This window comes from Hydra vulgaris, chromosome 09 (genome assembly GCF_038396675.1).
Source record: "Hydra vulgaris chromosome 09, alternate assembly HydraT2T_AEP".
NCBI classification, from domain to species: domain Eukaryota; kingdom Metazoa; phylum Cnidaria; class Hydrozoa; order Anthoathecata; family Hydridae; genus Hydra; species Hydra vulgaris.
The window spans coordinates 19,890,254-19,907,500 of NC_088928.1; the positions used below are offsets into that span (position 1 = coordinate 19,890,254).

At 26.8% G+C, this 17,247-nt stretch overlaps 2 long non-coding RNA genes across 2 annotated transcripts; one reads left to right on the forward strand and one right to left on the reverse strand.

Annotated features, from left to right (window-relative positions):
• Positions 1–2,396: 2,396 nt before the first annotated feature.
• On the forward strand, positions 2,397–7,863 carry LOC136084626 (uncharacterized). The gene is made up of 4 exons (XR_010640696.1): positions 2,397–5,986; positions 6,171–6,362; positions 7,010–7,165; positions 7,584–7,863. It is a non-coding gene; the product is annotated as an uncharacterized LOC136084626 (long non-coding RNA).
• A 7,313-nt stretch (positions 7,864–15,176) lies between these two features.
• LOC136085038 (uncharacterized) lies at positions 15,177–16,289 on the reverse strand. The gene is made up of 2 exons (XR_010641022.1): positions 16,153–16,289; positions 15,177–15,550 (listed from the first exon to the last, which is right to left on the reverse strand). It is a non-coding gene; the product is annotated as an uncharacterized LOC136085038 (long non-coding RNA).
• Between the last annotated feature and the right edge of the window lie 958 nt (positions 16,290–17,247).

The following is a 17,247-nucleotide window of genomic DNA, read 5'->3' on the forward strand; positions in this document are numbered from 1 at the left end:
AAATCTGAGATACTAATGTGCTGTAAAATGAGTAGTTTTAGTATTCTCTAAACTAGAGATAAAGTTTACATAAGTTAACTTTGTCTTTAATTTAGAGAAGTTTTTTGTTAATCAAATAAGCTCTTGAAAGTTGTTACATCTAAAATATTTGCAATTAAAATTATTTTGTTAAATTAATGCAATAAAATAAACTTTTTTAGCAAATTTTATGAATAGTTATTTTTCTGTTATCGATCATTACGCGGAAATTTGCGCAGAAATTATGAACATAGCTGATTTTGAAAAATTAATCTTGCTTTTTAGCAAAAATAATCAAAAAATACCCATTTCTGTTGCTTAATTCATAATATAAACATTAATAGACCATTTTTAAAGCAAAAAGTTGCTCTTGAACCTAATGTGAATCGATAGAGGGATTATTAAAGTCAGATAACAAAATAGCCAAATATTACAAAATATGCTTCTTTTTTTTTTTTTTTTTTAAAAAAGAAGTTTGAATGGAAATTAAATATATTTATCAATATTAAAGATGCTAAAGACATTTAAAATCATTTAAGTATGTGAAGTCAATTTCACAAAGTTATAAGCTTAATAAAAACCAAAATAAAACTAGAGTAGTTTTGTAACGCATTTAAGTATGTATATATATGTATATATATATATATATATATATATATATATATATATATATATATATATATATATATATATATATATATATATATATATATATATATATATATATATATATATATATATATACACACATATATATATATATATACATATATATATATGTATATATATATATATATATATATATATATATATATATATACACACATATATATATATATATATATATATATATATATATATATATATATATATATATATATATATATATATATATATATATATATATATTACGTGACCTAACATACGTCATTGCTTCAAAATATAAACGGAAGTTCACGCAAAAAACAAATTTAGTGCTAAACATGCCAAGTTTGAAAACATATTTAATAACAAAGCTAGAGGTACAGAAAATAGTTTTTTAATTTTCTTATTTATAAAAGGTTGATGTATTACTAATTCTGCAGACTTTTCAAAAATATTATGTTTTTCATTCAAAACGAATAAAAACAAAAATATAAATACATTAAAAACTAACTTTTCATATAAAAAATTGTAAAGTCTATGAGAATCTAGATAGAACAGACAATAATAAGTGTTCCAAATTTTAACCATCAACCATGTAGCTATGTTATCAAATCTTAGTTGGCCCAAGTCAGGTTTTCCGTAAAAATCGCAAAAATCAGTAAAGTGATCCCAAAATATTACCAACATTTTTTCAACTTTTATTTCTATTCCATTCAAACCCTTCCTAAAAGTTATAAAATGTCTTGTGATGCAGTTTTTATATTTGTATGCAAGCCAGAATAGCAATAAGCTGTTCACTCATGTCAGAAAACTGTCAAAGCTGCTTTGGCAGGATTGGTCAGGAATGGCGTGCAATCAAACACTGTAACTGACAAAGCTTAATATTTTTTTCCATTACAATTTGACCATGCTGTTTTGATGTTTTAATTTAAATGCAATAATAAAAAAAAATAGTTACGTTATGAATAACTTTTAATCGTTTTTCTAAAAAATCTTTTCTAAAGTTTAAATTTTATGTGAAGGCTTTAATTAAATTTAATTATAATGATTGTTTAAAATCAATGCATTTTGTGTAAATTAACAAAAATGTTATATTTAATTTTTTTTTAATTAGGCTGGTATTTTTTATGATAAATTTTAATGTTTTTTAAATAAATTTTAAAACTATTTTTTCTTTTTTTTTAAAGGTTTTCGAAAAGATTATTCTATAATGTTACTTTAAATCATGAATAAGTTAAATTAAATCTTCTCATTGGAATGGAATTGCTTTATTTTTTTGTTTCTATTTTTACAAAGAATTGTTTAAAATCTTTTTTTTTAACTTGACTTACTAATCAGAGCATGATTAAAAATTACTATTTTAAAAAAAACTACATTTTTTTTTGTTTAACTTTTTGTAATATACAAATGTTTATACGATTTAAAAATAATATATATTACACTTTTTAATAGTTTACCCAGCAAGCACACCCATGCGGGACCCATACAGTTTTAATCTGGGCATCTTGTTACGGGGTAAAACTGGTATTTTTCAATGGGATTTATCTGTGTCTCTTCAGGGATTTCCCAGATGCACACGCAACCATGTGAAAATTTCTTAAACTAACTTAAGATAATTTTTGTATTTAAAATAGGCGCATCTGGGAAATTCGCCTATTTAAATATCTGACATGTTCCGTTTAAAATTAAAGTAAAATTTTCAACTTTCTTTATTTAACTGTCATGAGTTCACAAAGAACAAAACAATGAAAAATTGCTGTGGTGGTGGCAAAATTGTTGAAGAGGTTTCTTTTAGTAACAAATCAATTCAAGAAAAATTTGTGGAGGATAATAAAGTTAATGAAAGTTTATATGAAGGTTCAAGCATGAATGAATGCCAAATGGAAACAATAATACCAAATTTTATGATAATCACATTCTAATGATGGTTCTGATAACGAAAATCTAAACCCAAACAGTAGTAGCTTAGATGAGGATCAAGGAAAATAGGCAGTCATTTTTAAAATATCTCACACTGCTTTAGACAGTTTATTACTGGTTCTGAGAAAACATGAATTAGATTTGCCTAAAGATTCTAGATCGCTTTTACATACAAAGAGACATGTTGAAACCAAATCTGTTGCAGGTGATGAGTATTACTACATTGGATTGCAATTTTGACTTTCTCTTCTATTAAAAGTCTCTTTTAACAGACCTTTCAGTTTTTACTTTACATATTAATATTGATGGTATTTTGCTGTTTAATAACTCAAACATATCACTTTGGCCGATTCTGGGTTCTTTTTTAGAGTTTGAACAGAATGTGTTTCCGATTGCTTTATTTTCCAGTTTTTGTAAACCAAATTTTATTGATAACTATTTAATAGATTTTATTGATGAAATAAAAAGTTTTCAAGAAGTTTGTGTTATCTGTAAAAAGACTGGAAAGGCATACAAAATAAAAATTAGAAGCAGTTATTTGTGATACACCAGCTTGGTCATTTGTGAAGTGCATTAAAACACATAATGGATACAATTTTTGTGAACGATGTATTCAACATGACAAGTGGTATCAAAAAATAGTTTTACCTGGCTTATCTGCTCCACTAAGAACTAATATAGACTTTTTAAATCAACATGATCCAGAAAACCATACTGCAATATCTCCTTTCACAAAGTTAAATTATAATATGGTAAGTGGGTTTCCAATAGATTATACGCATTGCATTTGCTTGGGTGTTGTCCGAAGAATTTTAAATTTATGGATAAATTGTGGCCCACCATCATGTAGATTGTCCCAAAGTATTATTGCAGTAATTTCAGAAAAACTTTCTTCTTTACGACCATATATTTCAAAAGAATTTTCTAAAAGTCTCGTTCCTTATCTGAATTTAGATGATGGAAGGCTACTGAGCTCTGTCTTTTTTTGATTTATACAGGGCCAGTAGTTTTGAAAGGATTATTGTTACCAAATCATTATCAAAATTTTATTGACTTATCTGTTGTGGTCAGGATTTTATTGTGTATTTCTTTTCTTAAACATTATGCTGGGTATGCTGATCTGTTGTTGCAATATTGTGTGCGGATTTTTGAAAAGCTATACGTAGAGATCAGCTAGTATATAATGTTCATTCATTAATACACTTAGCTGATGATGCAAAACACTATGGCGCACTTGACAATTGCTCGTCGTTAAAATGTGAAAGTTATTTTGGTCAGTTAAAAATGCTTGTTCGCAAGGCTCAATCACCTTGTTCACAAATAGTCAGAAGAGTTTTTGAAAATGCTAATATTTATACCTGTCAATGTTATCATATTGTTGGTTTTAGTAAATTACACACTAAAGGTCCTGTAAATATAACACTGAGCCATTATCTTCAATTCAAATAGTATCAAAACAAGAAGTGTTTTATATCTAACAGTGTTGGAGATAATTGCTTTGAAATACATGGTAAAATTGGATTTGTTAGAAATATTTTGAAACCAACTGCCAGCAATGATAATGCTTATATTCTTTTTGAAGAGTTTGTTATCAAAGAATCTTTTTTTAAAAATCCATGTAATTCTCAAAAGTTAAATATTTTTATTGTTGAAAGAACTGATGGTTTGTATGAGTGTTTACCCCTCAGTGGTGTAGTAAAAAAAAAATCTTTGTTTACCATATAAAAATGGGTTTATTGTAATGCCTGAATTGCACTTTTGAAACATTTTGAGATTTTGTATTTGCTTTTTTAATTTTGAACTTTTATATCAGATTTTTATGTGTTTACCACATCAGTAACACTAATCTGTAATATTATAATATGCATAATATACGCATTCAATGTTTATTACCTTACTTTGAATGTTTTTATTTTGCAAATTTTAAAATTAATTTTGGTTATTATTACTTTTAAAGTTAAAATACAATTACTGGAACTTATGTTATTGTGGTTTTTGACAATGAGATGGAAACTGAGTATATTCCCTTCATTAGATAATTGATAAAATTGAATTTCAAGAAGTTTCAGCTTTGGTTAGACAGCGTGTAGAATTAAAATGCTACTGGCCTCCATGGTCAAATTTTAGCAAAGTGAATAGGGCACAAAAGCTATGTTCTGAACCTGAAACAAATTAGAAAACTTACATTTTTCGATTGTTAGCAGTTGCAGGTAAATTTTGGTCTGTATAATACTGTTGATGAACTCAGACAAATTTAAGGACTGTTGAACCAGTATTAATTTTTTAAAATTAAAATTAAAAAAAATATTTACTGTTTTAGACGCAGTAGTATTTAACTAGTTTTTGTTTATTTTTGCTAGTTGATTTTGCCATTTTTGATTTTTTAGTAAACTTGTGTTTATCACTGAATTCTACAAATATGTTTTAGTAATTAAATTTATATAACATTATACTAACTACAATTTACTTCCAAAATACTTTGTGTATAAGCTAAGTGCAGTGTTATTATTTTTGAAATGTGAATTGTAGGTAATGAGATAGAAGCCCGGGAAAGGTGAAAGTAGCAGAGAGACATCTAATGTTGAAGAGATGTTTACCGAGCAAAAAAGCATGGCGTAAGCTTTTGTATGCCTAAAATTTACTTTATTTTAAACAGGCTAGAATCAAAACTGTCTAACAGCAAAGATGTAATTGAGAGTACTGATTCAGAAAGTAAATACAGCAACCGGTGTTCTGTTTGTTTTAAAATTATTTTAAGTAATTCTAAATGCATCAACTTTTTTGCAAAATTTTATTTGTCTGTTATGTGTCTGTTATGTGTCTGTAATTGCCTGTAGTAGTATTTTAAATTAAATAATAAGTTTAAAAAAGAATTGTTTTTGAAAAATCATAGAAAAAAGAAAAGAAAGTTGTCAGAAAAGCTTCCTAGGCCTGTAATAACAGAGATAGAGTTGGGTAGGAAACAGATTTTACTACTTATTTTATAGGTTTAAATATGATAATCATCAATAAAATAATTCATTAGTACATGAGTTAAATCAATTTTCAATTTAATTATGTGTTGCCTATATAAATGAAAAGCTGTAGCTATACTAATGAAATATGAAATAAAAATATTGATTTTGAGTTAGTAGGGGATGGTCATTTTGAAAATAGAATTAGTGGATTGTTTACTCTTGTGGTACGCACAGAATCATTAGGTAAAGTTTTTATTGTTGCATTATAATTTTCATATTGCTCTTTACTACTTTTTTCTTTTTTTTAAGAAAAGGAAGTTCAAAACAGACAAATAAAACATGTTTTGATTTCCAGTCAGAAACTGTTGTTAAGTCTAAAGATGTTTCTGGTCTTTCTTGTAACACCACTACTCCAATGGTGAAAACTTTTGGTTATACTACATCAGGTAAGATACTAAATCAATAAAACACTTCACCAAAATTATTGCTTCTATTTGTTTTTTAAAATGTATGACATGCTTTCAATCAAAGGTATATAAAAATGGTATCCAATAAAATGCCATTTTATTCAAGTTTTTAAGTTGTTGTTTTTTTTACATTGGTTTTTTAATTTTTTTATTGTTACATAAGGAAAAATTGTTGGCAAAAATGGCTGCACAAGAAAAAATAAGAGAGACCCAAAAGTTACATTCAGCAATGTTGCACAACATTCAACAATAAATTAATGCAACACAAGGCATTATAGAGGAACAAATTGAATTAAACTTACCTCCTAAAACAATTGAAGACGTGGAAGCTTTGAAGATAAGTTGAACGATTAAGGTATGAATAATATTTGGTAAGTTATTAAGAATTTCTTACATTTATTATATATTAAATAAAGTTCAGGTTTATATTGTTAGATACATCAAATTGGATATTAGTAGATCTGTTTTTCATGTCTTCAGTGGGAGGCATGAAACAATTTTAAAAAGTCATAAAAATCATACATCATTAGCAAAACTTCAAATAGCTTACTAGTACGTTATGAATGTAGTCTCTAAATTCAATACGTCAAGATGTTGAATTTTCATGGGGCTAGCCTAGTGCCATGGAATAGTGCCATAGGGATTTATTAAATACCCATTTGTTTTTCAATGATAAAGTGTCATGTCAAATATGAATCTAATCATTTAATATTTTCATTATTTATTAACTGAATTCAATAAATTATGAGTTTAAATATTAGTAGTGATATGGTAAACCTTATTAGTAATATGAAGGAAATTGGGTTATATTTAGGGGTTCAAATAATTTGATGATGCAGTACACAAACAAAGCTTGCACAACCCCTAAATGTTAATTGATTTTATTTCCGTCTTTTTTTTTAAATCATGTAATTAAAAAATATTGATTTTTGAATCTTTATAATATATCACCTTAATTTACTTATTTGATTTTGTAATTCGTTTTTGTAATTTTATTGTCAGGTTCAGGTCCTTGAAAACAATGTTGGAATGAATATAACAAATTTGTAAGAAGGAACATGAAGTATTTATTTTTTAATGAACTGGCACGAAAATATAACCTAACTGGCCAGAAAAATAAAAAACCATTTCAGCCATTACAGCTATTTCAAATGTTTTGTAAGTATATTATATCATATACTCTCCTTATTTTCTCTTATTGAGTATATTAATTTTTTTATTATCATATTATGTAGTGAAAAGAGCTTTGGTATTTTTACCCTATCCCATGTTATTAATACTTTTTTTTCAAAATATCTTGAATTTTTTACATATATTTAAGACTTATTAAGAATTAAAGTGTCTGAAAAATGACTAGTTAAGGTCATCCTAAAGTATGGCTTAAGTTGGCCTTAACACATTACTATAAAATATTATGATTTGATTTACTAGGTATACCTACTAATTCAAATCATAATATTTTATAGTGATATGTCGAGACCACCTAAAGCCACACTTTTGGATAAAATATATGGCAAAAGAAATGTTACTATAGTAACATTTCTTTTGCAATTTATTTCAACTAACGTATCTTTAGGTGCTGCAAAAAAAAAACTATGAAACGAAACAAAATTTATCAAAAAAAACTTCTTGAAGAAGCAATTTCTGAGTGGTTTGGTAATGCTCAAGATAGAGGCAAAGAAGGCCCAAAAGAACGAATTTTGAATGCAGCATCAAACACAAAAAAAAGAACATATAGAATGTACATAATGCAGCACCAAACATGTAACGTAAAGAATACTGCAGAGAACACTGTGTATATATATTTATTACATATGTAATAATAGTTTATTTTATTAATAAAACATATATGTATATGTCCTTGTGTTTTCAATTTGCATATAAAACATTGAGCTTTTAAAACTTTTATAAAAAATTATACAAAAACATGATTAAATTGATCATTAAATTTGTTTAAAATGAAAAAAATTACTTTAAACAAATTATCGTTAATTTAAGGCATAAAAGATCTAAGTTATACATAGTAAAAAATAATAAAATATATCCGGGAAAAATCTGGGGTCAATACGGGAAAAAGAAAAAGAAGCTGATAATTTATTTATTTATTTAGCCCGTATGGTCCGCATATATTCCGCGGCCAAATTCCGTACGGTTCCCGTTTGACATCCCGTATGGTTCCCGTTAGGGTCTCTTATGGTTGTACTTGCTGGGTAAAACAAATTTGTTTTTTTCATTTAACAATTAGAAGTAAATTGTTAAAGCGTTTTGCGTAACTTTAATAAAGCGTTTCAAACGATAAGTTTTGAAGTAATTTACTTCAAACGCAATTAAAAACGTTAAAAAAGTAATTTTCGCTTTGAATTTGAGTTTTTTGGGATATATTTTAGTGCTTCTAAATTTTCTTTTTTGTAAGGAATTGTTTTTTTCTTTAGTTTTTTTTTAACTTTTTTCCTAGCTTAAGTTTAGCTTAGCGTTTCTTTTTTAATTGCATTTCTAAAATCATTCCTAAAACATATAAACAGTTGTGGTCAATTTGCCGGAAAAAAAAATTGTTGGCATGGTCAGCAATAGCACTCAATTGCACACCATTTCTGTCAAGGCCTGTTTCAGAACTATCTGGTTTTAAAGGTACACAGAACACAACAACGTGAAAGCAACAGGATAAAAGAAGACATGATTAAAGTTTAAAGAATTACACCTTAAAGAACAAATTAAAAAACGCCTTAATGAACTGTTTTATAAAGCGACAAAGGATGTGATGACGGAAATACAGAAAGAAGAAGATCGAGAATTCATTTGCTTTTAAAGAGAAGATGTTTTTTCCTGCCGCATGAGTGGAGTAGATGTAATACAAGAGAAACGAGAGCCAAGGTAAAAGAACAAATAACAAAGAACATTAATGAAACATAAGGTGAACTTTCTTTGTAGACATCTAGTTCGGAATTACAAAAAGAAAAGGAGTATCAGCCAACTCAAGCTCTGTCATGTACTTGAACAGTGTCAAATGCATTGGTACAGTACAATATTGCCCGACATCGATGGATCAAAGGAAAATGTGGGTTGTATAGCTATTATTGTTACTGGAATGGCTGGAAAAAACTTTTGGCTATTCCAAAAATGGATTAAGGAACAGGAGAGGCTCAAACAAATGTCTGTATTGTAGTAATTGTGTAATGAAATGTGTGTTCATTACACAATTACTACAGGGCTTCATAATAGCGCATGTGCTAGAATTAAACAAGCTCTGGAAACTAAAATGGTCTGGATTGCTTTCTGACATCACCTCGTGTGAAGTTGTCATTGTTTTTATGGCTCTGGTTGGTCCGACTGAAGTTTCATCAATTCAGCCAATTTCGGAAACAATGGTCATGAAACAATGGTCAATGAACTAAGATGCTTATTGTACGGCAACCAATAAAGTGTTTCAGGATCCAATATTGAAGAACATACAACAGAAAATGCTTCCCTTTTTACCATCTGCTGTTGAAATACAGCAGCCAGGAGACAATTATTCGGAGTTTTTACTTTTTTCCTTCTGATTTCTCGTAGGATACCAAGGTTCCACACATGGAAGTTGTAAATGATGTAACTGAAAGGGAAATCAATCTTATTGAAAATCATAATGACACACTAACAAAGAAAGAGGAACAGAAGTAGTTTATTCTTTAATTGGTTGCAAACCATCGCAAGAATTTCCTAACTCTATCAATGAAATTACTGTCATAGATTATCCACTGCGGAACAATTTTTATAAAAACTGTAAATAAAATTATATAAAAACTGTCAAATTTTTAAACTAAATTCTGAATTATATAATAATTTTCAGTTGAAATTTTTTATTACAACTTTAATTTAATTTCTTAATTTTAATTTCAAATTTTAATTTCAAGTTTTAAATCATTAATAATCGATAATAAATTGATAAAACTACATAAAAAGTGTCAAATTTTAAAACTAAATTCTGAGTAAGATAGCAATTTTCAGTTAAAACTTTTAATTACAACTTTAATTTCTTAGTTTTAATTTTAAGTTTTAAATTGATAATCGAGATTCAACAATATTTATTTTATTTAAGATGGGTTGACATGTAAAGTACTATTTTTTTCATTTAAAATTTGCAAAATTGTTATAATCATAACAAAAAGCAAAAACAAACTTGTGGAGAACTGAAATCTTTAATTTTGTTTTAGTTGCCCACCCCTAATATATATATTATATATATATATATATATATATATATATATATATATATATATATATATATATATATATATATATATATATATATATATATATATATATACGTTTTGATAAAGATCATAAGTATGCTGAAGTGGGTAAAACTACATAAAAATGGATCATTAATGACTGTAAATGTGGACCGACGTCTACGTCTACAACGTCGAAGTTTTAAACCTATGTTTTCAAGAAATGATTGTTATGTTTGTTATTTGATTTGTAACCATTGATGCTAACAAACTGCTTTTGATTTGAAAGATAAGATTGAAACCAATTACAAGCAACTCCTCGGATTCCGTAATGTTCAAGTTTAGAAATTAAAATGGCATGAATAACAGTATTGAACGCTTTTTGTAAATCGATAAAAACACCACCTACGAAATGACCAGTATCCAGTGTCTTTTTTATTTTTTCGGTTATAGTTATTAAAGCGTGGCAAGTAGAGTGTTTTGATCGAAATTCAAACTGAAATTCATTTAAACAGTTGAAGGAACTTAAAAATGAGTATAATCTAGAGTACATTAGTTTTTCAAGGAGCTTGCCAATGTTAAAAAGAATTGAATTTGGTCTATAGCTAGTATATGAGAACTTTGAGCCATTTTTATATACTGGAATGACACAAGATAATTTCAAAATATCAGGAAAAGTTCTATTTAAAAAGGAGATATATAATATATTTATTAGATTAATTATAGTATATTTATAGCGTTTAAAGATAGTTTTAGGTTTAATAATTTATAGAATTGTTATATTTTAAAAAGATTAAAAAGATCTTAGTTTATTCTATCATAAGCCTACAACAACATCTTTTTATCTAAAGAAGAACAGCGTGCTGATAAAAAATTTGGAAAAATTATTTAGGATTTGTAAATAACATGTGAATTGTACGAAAAACTTATGCTTTCAAGGTATCAAATCCAACCTTTAAAAGTCTAAACAAATCCTAGACAAACTCTGAAATCATTTTAAATAATGTAAAAAGACTTGACAGAAAATTCGATGTGGAGGGTAATCAACCACAAAAACTTTACTAATGGTCTACAAAGTAACAAAAGATTTTGACAATTTTTATTGCATAAATTAGGTGTCAGATAAAATACATTAACATGGCTAAGCAAAATTGCTTATCTAAAAAAGTTTGTTTTAAAAGCTTCACTAAAGATACTTCTAAAAGTATCTATCATAATTGTAATGGTCTTGTGGAATTGTCAAAGTTCCTCTTGTCTACAAGTTGTAAGTATGTTTTGATTGAAACATTTACAACAGATCTTTTTGAAAAGCAGTTTGGAGAAATGAGACGAGGATCATGAGGTGAAAAGAAGAAGGCGTGAACTTCCTTTCAAATGCTTTACTGCAATGCGGTAAGTATTAGTTGTCGTTAAGTACTAGTTGTCCGCAACGCCGTCCAGTTATGTAGACCTGGGAGATGTGAATATAAAAGTAGGTTGTAGATGATGTCATTGGGTAAGAATCGTGAATGAATGTAAAGACTATTTTGTAGGAGGAATAAAACTTTAGGACTACATGGAGAGGGTGAACAATAACTCACGCTCTAGTCATCCTAAACAAATGATAAAACAATGGTCTGTGAGTAAACAAGTATGTATAAATCTCTTGGTGTATTAATGGATATCATGACTAAAAATATCATACAATATTAAATGATAATTGAAATTGAAATAAAAACAAAACTAAAGAACTTCTAGTTGTCATTGATTTTAAATTTCAAATACTTTGCAATCCACCAAAATACTTGAAATAAGAATGCACAAAAATTTACAGTTTTAAGTGATTTGCCCACGTCCGCTAAATCTATATATATATATATATATATATATATATATATATATATATATATATATATATATATATATATATATATATATATATATATATATATATATATATATATATATATATATATATATATATATATATATATATATATATATATTAGAATTAGTATTAAGAATTGCTGTAACTGGTGTGAGCCAGTTAGTGTGGTATTAACACACTATGACAGCCGATTTGCTTGATTGCTGCTCATCCAGCAATCAAGACCTGCATTAAAACTGTTAACTGATTGTGCCTTAACCAACTCGCTTGGCAAGCTATTCCACAAATTATCCGATCTATTAAATAAAAAGTTTTTACGACAGGCTTGCTTAGTGATTCCTTTGACATATTTAAAGCTGTGACCTCTCGTTTGAGTTTGTTGAATACTATTTTTTTTTATTGTTTCCAAATTGTTAAAACCGTTGAAGAATTTAAAAAGTTGAATCATATATCCTCGTTACCTCCTTTTTGTCAAGGTAGTTAAGTCGAGAGCTTTTAGACGGTTGGTAGTTTCCTGCTAAGGTTTTTTTGCCTTTTTTTTTATTTGCTGATCTAAATTGCACTGACAGTTTGCTGGTTTTAAACAATTCTTTAAAAATATACGTAAGTGGAATAGCAAAGGCTGATGCACAGTTCTTTAAAATAGCTGAATGTAAATTATCAACACCACTTGATTTGTTATCTTTTAAGTTTTTTAAACTTAGATAGACATCTTCATATGTAAAATCTTTATTTGTCATAATGAAAGTTTCAGTAGTTCTTAAATCAAAGAAAGGCAGTGGACCGTCATCTTCTTTCACAAATGCAGCTTGAGAATTTTTGTTTAAGATATCAGCAATATCTTTGGAATTTTAAGTGGTTATACCATTTTCTCCCTTTGATGTTTTTATAGTATCTTTGATTGCTTGTTGATTGTTCATGTAGCTGTAGAGAAGCTTTGGATTCTTGATGGCTCTTTTTACCAGATTAAACTAAATGTTTGGTCTCACTTTTTTAATCTCGTCTGCTACATTTTTGCAAATTATTTTGTATTTAGATTTCAAAACAGGGTCTTTCCATTTACAAGAGCAGTTTTTATATCTTAAATTTTGTTTGCTTCTAATTAGAAACTTTAACCTAGCATTAACCCAGGTCTAATTTTTAAAGAGTTTAATGTCTTTTTAATTGGAGTGAAATGATTACATGCTACCTCAGTATAAAAAATCAGTTCATCAAACATTTCTTGCACGTTTTTGCTACTGAAGCATTGTATCCAGTCAACATTTGAAATTAGATCAGATATTAGTTCAAAATTGGAATTAGCAAACATAAATATTTGCTTACTTTTATTGTCACGATTTGCTTTATCAGACAAGATGAAACTGAAACATATTATAAGATGGCCTCTCGTTATATTTCCCAGAACAAATTTTGAATCTATTTCGTTAACACTCGCTGACTAAGGTACTCCCAAGTTGTTCATCTGACAGCTGGAAAGTTGGTATATTAATATGCTGATAAAGAAAATTATCATTTAAAATATCTGTAAATTTGTATTCAATTCCATTCTCATTTGATTTTGCATCAACACAGCCATTTGACCAGTTGATTGATGGGAAACTGAAGTCGCCCATGATAAGTAAGTCTTTGAACATATTTTTGTCTATATATTTGCGTGCCAGGCCAAAAATCACATCAAATTCTGCTACATCCAAAAAATCATTTGGCCTGTAGATACATCCAAGTAAATACTTGTTATTATCAAAATAAACAACTGCCCACACTTGTATAATATATATATAGAATTTTATATATATATATACTTGTATTTTATATATATATTTAAAGTTACGACGATTGGAGGTTTAAACAAGTTTAAAAAATATTTTTTGTACTATTCTCAACTAGACTTATATTCATCAATAAATATTAGGTTTCATGGTACAATCTCTCAGCGTTCAAAAATTATGACCATATAAAGTTTTAACCCCACAATTTGAGGGGGTTAGAAATTTTATATGGTCATAATTTTTGAACGCTGAGAGATAATCTCAGCGTTCAAAAATTATGACCATATTATTAGATAATCTCAGTCTTCAAATCCTTATTTGTTCCTTCCGCTTTCATGAAATGTACCATATCTTTTCACAATAACATTAGAAGTTTTATTTAAAAAAGATTTTAACAAGGTTTAAATGATTAAAACTGTTCTTTATGCGTCTTCTTCAGTTTTTAAATCACTATCTACAAATAGATCACATTTATAATAAAAAGCCTAGCACTTACTGCACTCAGCTGAGCTCAGAAAATTTGGTTGTAAATTTTTATCTATATATGAAAGTGTATTTTAAAGTAGATCACAAGTGCGGACTAGTGCTTTTCTTCTTGTGTAAAGGTAAGTGTTAAAAAAATGTTGCGCATTTTAAGGAGTTTTATTGAAAAACACTTTGAAAAAAAGCAAGCGTAAAAAATAAGTTTTCATATTTCTAACTAAGCTTACATAAAACGGTCAAGTATGTTCGACAAACGTTGCGAACGTTCGAGTACGTTCTGTAAACGTTCATAGAACGTTCGCAACATTTGTTGAACGTTTTATGTTAGCTGGGAATACAAACCTTTAAGAAATTAAAATGTTGTAAAATTGTCTTTCTGGCCTCATATTTCATTTTTATATGATTTTTAACATTTTCACAAATATTTGAAAAACAAAAATACTGCCATTTTTGTGGTAAAATTGATATAGTGAGCTCAAAAATCACAGCAGGGAAAAATTATATCAGTTTTAGAGTGCTGGGGGTCTCTAGATTACATTTACAAAAAGAAATTACTCAAATATAAAAGTTGGTTTTAAAGGGTTTTACTCACCTCTTGCCCACTGAGCAACGTTTCAACCATTACGCCGCGGCTGCCTAAACCATTCCACGTCACGGCTGTTTGGTTGATACTTTGCCTTATGAACAACATTTAGTTCACATGTGGTGTAAGTACCATTATACTAATACTTGCATATGTAGATTTGAAAATGACATAATCTTATAAAAATTCGATAAAAGAAGTATTAATTATATAATTAATTGTTGTAATAATCAATAAAACCTGTGAAACAAAGAAACAGTTGTTTAAAGTTTTTTTAATGTTATCATCTGATTTATAAATTTACTATTGTGCATTTATGCATAAGTTAACTTCCATTTTCACAAAAGCAGTATTTGCCTTCATTTTGTAGTAAAAATCTTTTCCATGCCTTTCATCATTGCACGAAATACAGATCGGGGCAATATAATAGTAATTTTTTGAAAGCTTTTCTCGCCACAAATGTCCACCCACTTCAGCATCAGTTGAGCAGTTAAACATCGAACATTTTTTAGGGGTTCTTCCAGTTACATTCTGCTAAATAGTGAGCCACCCACCAGGACTTTGCGATCTATCACACGCAGATCTTTTAACATTTTGGACATAAGCGTGACCTTTACATACCACTTTTTTCATCTAAAATTGCAAAATTGGTTTCTATATTTAATTCCAATTCGATATATTTGTGTGTATATATATATATATATATATATATATATATATATATATATATATATATATATATATATATATACATATATATATATATATATATATATATATATATATATATATATATATATATATATATATATATACATATATATATGTATATATATATACATATATATATATATGCATATATATATATATATATATATATATATATATGTATATATATATGCATATATATATATATATATATATGCATATATATATATATATATGCATATATATATATATATATATATATATATATATATATATATATATATATATATATATGCATAGATGTATATATAAATATATATGTAAGCTTTTAAAACAAAAAATTCAAAATTTGAAAGTTTCATTTTCTATTTTTAAGTTGGTGAAAATTTTCCTTAAAATTAGTTAAAATTACTTAATTTTTAAAGAAAAGTAACTTTGAAAGTGTAAAACAATATATTCCTGTTTTTAATTTTTTGATGAGACTTTAAAATAATGGATTGTAACCATTTTCAAAGACAATAAAATACCTTTTAATAAAAATTGAAACGTTTTCGTAAAATTATTTTATATCACTATTTATTGAACAAGCTGTTGTTTTTGTTTGTCTTTATCCAATATCTTGTTAAACCTTGTCCAATATCTTATTGAATCTTGTCAAACAAAAAAGCATTAACTTGAATTAATGGTAATAAAAAATTTCTTTTCAACCAATCATATTTCTAATTTCATTATCTTCAAAATATTTAAATAATGGCCAAAAAGTTAATGCAAACTAGATGTTTTCACTAGAGCTATAAAAAGAAAATTAACACCAGATAAATGAAAAAATATTTTTAAAGCAGCTAAAGTTAAAGGATATGAATATTTTGTTTATTTGTATTACTGATAAATCTAGTTTCATTTTCATTATATTTTTCATTATTTATATTTATATATATTTAGACTTATTAGACTTTTAACATGTATATGACATAAATATAAATCTATAAATACTAGATTGTCATATAAATCTAGAAAAACCTTTAATACAGTGAAAAAAGGTGAAAAAATTATAAAAATTGAATAAATCTACTAAAACGTTTTGACCTCTTAAGTACCAAATTTTTTAAATTTTGAGATTTAAAATGTTATAATAAATTTGTTAGTTCTAAATTAAAATTTATATAACTTGGTATCAAAAGAAAGGTTTTAAAAAGGACAATAACTTTATATAATGGGCGTATCAGGGGCTAGAGTCGTCTTTAACACTCCCTAATATATTAAAAAACTAGATTTAAAAAGAAAATAGTAATTTTTATATAAATTTTTTATATTTGTTTGCATTTTATTTAAATATATTTTACCAGGGCACCATTAAATTGGATTGAGATCCCTTGGGTTGGTGTCTTTTGAGTAAAAAGTCTATCAGATATCGGGTGGTAAAAGTGACGCCGTCTTTCCAAATATTATGGCCAAATTTTTGTATTTTTATATTTATTTTAGGGATAACAAATACATTACAGTAGCGTAAAGAGATACATTTTTTAATATCTTTTATACTCCACCTTGTGTAGGGGTATATATATATATATATATATATATATATATATATATATATATATATATATATATATATATATATA